The sequence below is a fragment of the Echinops telfairi genome, unplaced genomic scaffold (assembly GCF_000313985.2).
Source record: "Echinops telfairi isolate 266 unplaced genomic scaffold, ASM31398v2 ScPeMD7_7469;HRSCAF=8507_0, whole genome shotgun sequence".
NCBI lineage: Eukaryota > Metazoa > Chordata > Mammalia > Afrosoricida > Tenrecidae > Echinops > Echinops telfairi.
In genome coordinates this window covers 84,975,788-84,981,061 of record NW_022111372.1, presented here as the reverse complement: position 1 = coordinate 84,981,061, position 5,274 = coordinate 84,975,788, and the positions used below count along the sequence as shown (strand labels likewise).

The 5,274-nt window shown below is 39.2% G+C and overlaps 1 pseudogene; it reads right to left on the bottom strand.

The window, feature by feature from the left end:
* Positions 1-1,115: 1,115 nt before the first annotated feature.
* Positions 1,116-1,796, bottom strand: LOC101661232 (annotated as a pseudogene).
* Between the last annotated feature and the right edge of the window lie 3,478 nt (positions 1,797-5,274).

Genomic DNA, 5,274 nt, shown 5'->3' with positions numbered 1-5,274 from the left:
ACAAAATAATAATTTATGAATTATGAAGAGTTCATGAGGGAGGGGGTAGTGGGGAGGGAGGGGCAAAATGAGGAGCTGATATTAAGGGCTCAAGTAGAAGGCAAATGTTTTTAGAATGATGATGGCAACAAGTGTACATATGTGCTTGACATACAAAGAAAAGTTTTAAAAAAGTATCCAAACACAAAAATTTAGAAAATTTTTTCATCATCAGGCCTGTACTAAAGGTAATTTGAAAGGGAATTATCCTTGTGAAGAAAAATGATCCCAGGGGAAAACAGGCTGCTGAAATCAGATCAAAGAGCAATGAAAAATATAAACATATGAGTAAATCTAAATTGTTTTCATGGTATAAACAACAGCAATAATGTCAGCACAATTTAAAACATAGGGAAATTTAATACATATAATATAAAGGCAAGTAAGAGGATAAATAGAGTCAGAGGGTTAAAGGGTTTAGCATTGTCTGGAAAGTGGTAAAGTACAAATCTAAACTAAGCATGGTTACACACTATATGCTCTCTGGTAACCACTAAAGGAATATACATTTTTAAATTAATAACTGAGAAAATATGATAATAAATGGAAAATTATTAACATAAAATAAGAGAAGAGGAAATAATTGTAAACTTATTCTGACAAAAAACAAAAATTAGGATAGTAAACATAAAACCCAGCATATGGGAGTGTAATTGCTCAAATATTTCATTGAAAATAAAAAAGACGGTCCTGCTGGATTTAAAATATATATATTTGTTTTTTATAAGAAAGACAATTTTTTAATGCAAAGACAGAAGTAAAATATGGGGAGAAAATGTATCATGTGAACGTTAAAAGAAATCTGGGATAGGTTTGTAAAACTCCAATCTTATGTTAATATGCGAAACATTTCAGAGGTAAAGAGGAATATTGATGAATAACAAAACTATTAATTCATTAGAAAGACATAGTTTCCACAGACTGTTATGCATTTAAAAGCAAAACCGACCACCATTGAATCCATTCTGATTCACAGTGATCCCGTGGGACAGAACAGAACTTCCTCTTTGGGTTTCTTTTTTTTGGGGGGGTGGGGAGGAGGTCCATTTATTTCATCAAGAGGCCCACTGGGGGAAACCCTGCCTGGCACCTAGCCCCAGTAGCAGGGGCATGTTCAGGTGAGCACAGCCCTGGTGCCCTTCACAGCTTGTTTACATTCAGCCTCCGCTGGGAAGTTCCCTGCCACTCCAGGAGGGCTGCTGGGGAGGCGGCCTTCTGGAGGTGGGTGCTGGTATCCAGCTGCCTTACATGGCCCCATGAAGCAGCCAGTCCTGCACCCTACCCAAGGAGGTGCCTCTGGGTCGGGCTCATGCCTTCAAACTGCTCAGCTGGAACCGGGCCTCTTCGGAGATGCCCAGCTGCTCCAGGGGGTCCTTGCCTGTCATCTTCTGGATCTCGGTCCTGTAGAAGACCAGACTCCGCCTCATAAACTCATAGCTGGCCCTGCTCAGGGCTGTGATCCACTCCTGACAGTGCTCCTCGCTGCAGCACTCGAATCAGTACTTCCTCTCCATGTCCTCGAGGAAGCTGATGGAGAAGGCACTGGGTTCTTCCCGGGTGACTCGGCAGTGCTCCAGTAACAAGGCTCCGATGGGCTCGGCCTCGTGCGTCCGGAAGTAGAAGAGGAAATTGGCCACCAGCTTTATCAGCCACCGCTTCACCACGCTGCCCTCCTTGGGGACCCGCAGGCCCAGCTCGGCTGCCATATCAGCCGGCTGCCGGGAGAGCGCCTGCAGCTCCTTCTCCTTGTAGTGCATGATGTCGCCGGGAGGGAGAATGAGGACGCCTCCTCTTTGGGTTTCATGGGAAGAGAGAGCCTCATCTTTCTCTTACTGGGCAGCTGGTGGTTTGAATGGCTGACCTTGTAGTTAGCAATCCAACTTGTAACTCCATATGTCAGCAGGACAGTTAATAGCATATGTGATATGAAGTTTTGTGTTAACTTTCCTGGGCTAAGATCCTCAGTGGTTTGGCAGCTGAGGCCTAGTTATCTCCCATGATTTCATAACACATTGTACTCAACTCCAAAGGTAATAAATGGATCATATGAACATGTTCTACATAGATTGTTGTGATCGATTCTTCCTTTCTCCTCCTTTCCCCCACCTTCCCCCTACCCTCATGGTATCAATACTCCCATTATTGTTCCTGAGGAGTTTATTTGTCCTGGATTCTGTGTGTCGAGAGTTCTTATCTGTATCAATGTACATACTCTGGTCTAGGCATATTTGTAAAGTACAACTGGGGTCATGGTAGTGGGGGGAAGAAGCATCAAAGAACTAGAGGAGTCTTGTATGTTTCATCAGTGCTATACTTCACCCTGGCTGGCTTGTCTCTTCCTTATAACCTGTCTGTAAGGGGATGTCCAGTTGCCTACAGATGAGCTTTGGGTCTCCACTCTGACCCCCTGGCTCTCATTGTTTTGGGTTTTCTGACTCCTCAATAAAATCTTGTAGATAACCAAGATCAGAATAAACTCAACAAAATGTGAAAGGACAAATTATAGGCCAATTTGACTCATAAACATCGATGCACTGATCTTAAACAAGATACAGTACATCAAATTAAATGCAACAACAGATAAAACAACAAATGAGAGTTATTTCAGTCACATAAGATTAATTTCAAACTTAAAGCAAGTTAATTCACCGGTCACCGCTTTAGTGAAACAAGCAGGAATGTTCATATCAACACTTATGAAAAAGCATTTGAGGAAATATGTCACTCATTCATGATTTAAATGGATAATTAAGCAAACTAGCAAGGGATTGAATGTTTCCTAATTTATATGAAGAGCCAAGAAAAACCTGTACCAAATACTGTTCTTAAATGGAAAATATTGGAAAATTTTCTATGGCGTCAAGAGAAAGGCATCGTTGTTTTCGTTTCAGCAGTGTATTTGAGCTCTTACCCAGTGCAAACAATAAAAGCACCACAGCTCACAAGAAGCATGGTTGTGTACACAGAACTGCCTTAATTAACTGCAAAAAATAATGCAGAATCAGACACCTTGCTGAAAATTCAAGTCAAGATGGGGGAGGGGCCATGTATGTGTCAGAGAAGGCAATTACATTTATGTTGGCAGGAATGTAGGGAGAAATAATCTACCATTGGTTAAAAAAAATCACTTAACAGTAATAATATAGAACCCACAGGAAGAATACACCTGGTACTATGTTCCTAATTGGACATTTCTTACCTAGTTTCTAACCAATTTTTGATGTCCCAGGCCATGTGCTGCAGACTACTGGGACTTTAGATTCTGCTATTTTGAGCTGCAAACCATCCTTCATAGGTCACACTAGAAGGACTTGATGTGGAAACTCTGCTAAGTGAACTGGGATTTACCTCAAAATCACCCGCAGCCCCAGATGACTGCTATCCCAAGGACATAGTACTGGTTTGGGCTTTGGTTCAGATCTTCTGCCTTGAGGGTGTCCTGGTGGCTCAGAACTACCAAATACTTAGCTATTTTGAGGCCCTCCTTGCTTTATTATGTATGATATGTATTAATCTGGTAAGAATGGCTCTGCCATATGAATGAATATTTTTGAAAGATTTATCCTATCACCAATTCCCCTTGTTTGTGTAAATAGTGTCCTGTACACAAGTCAACATTTCATGGATTGTGGTTCATAGCTGGCCTATACTCATATAATTTCTTTTTCTCACCAGTATTTTAAAATGTATACTATTTGTTAAATTAATGATGCTATTAATAGAATTACCTCATGCTAATGCAAAGTGGTGATTGATAATGTTGTCTAACATAAAATGACAATGATATCACTAAGGTGAACTGGAGACATATATAAACTATAATATGTGATTAGATTTGGGCTAGCACTTATTTCTAGCCCCTATCTAAGAACAATTAGTTCCTGTGATTTGGTACTGCTTGATGGTTATTTTCATGAAAAGGTCACAGAGGTTATGGGTGTTACAACGAAATGAGATGAAGAACCTAGATGGTGCCGGGCGTTCAAAATGAATAGTATCTGGGGTGGGTCTTACAGGCTTGTCTTCAAAGAAGTCGCCATCTAAGGGAGGCATCGACCAAATGGAAGGAGCACGCCAGCCTGTGTGGTCCAAGGACTGTAAATAATAAAACCCAAATCTGAAGGAGAGAATGATATCAGAGCTTAAATTGTGAACACTTAGTTTGCATAAGGCAAAGGATGAGAGTGGAAACCCCAAATCCATTTGCAGGGTCTGCACATGGAAGAAGCCGCCATGGTTGAGAGATGTGAATAGACTTGTTATCAGAAAGAGATCTTTGCAAAGTTGTTTATGGCAGAGATGGTTAGGTTAAAATGTAATATCTTATCCCTTGATCTCCCTTTTGACCCATTTAAAACTTGTTTTGGTTTGAAAAACAAAAACGTGAAGGGGAAATACATGTGGATTAAGCCTCTGGTAAATCGCCTCTGATCACAGACCAGGGATGTGAGCAGTCTTGCTCTCGTGAACAATGCGCTTGAAAGTGGGTTATTGCAGATGTCGTTAGTGAAAATTATACATTATCATTTGATCTCCCTCTTGAATCATTTAAATTCTAATTTTTCACATTTTCTGCTTTCTTTTTTATGCAGGTTTTAAAATCTGCTTTGCTTTGTTGTTGTTAGTTCTTTTTTATTTGTTTTTAATGTTTTTCTGCATTTAAAATCCAGGATAGGTAAATTGATAGAGACATTAACTGGATTAATGGTCCCTTGGAGGTAATTAGGGAGCTAATAACGATGAGTACAAGAATGAAGAAAATATTCTAAAACTAACTGTGTTGATGACTGCATAACTCTCCTTGATGTGATTGAACTATTGCATTGGATTATTGCTGAATTATATGCCAATCAAACTGTTTTAAAATTAATCAATTTAAAAAAAATAAAATTAGAAATAAATTGGGTTTCTGCATACCAGTCACAAATAATAAGCAAATTAAATGGCAAGTGGTGCCTTTAACAACAGCATGCAAACCATCAAAAACCCTGGACAAAACTATGCAAAAGTATACAATACAGAAAATTAAAATGCTTATTAACAGGAATTAAATGAGTAATTAATAATGGACAAATATAGCATGTGTACTAGCAGAAATTAATAATGAAAATATATCATATTCCTCATAATTGATCTAAAATTTAGTGCAATCACAATAAAAATTTCTGGAACTTTTAAAGGAAATTTACCAGCTGACTTTAAATTTTCTACAGAACTTCCAAAAACCTAAACTGG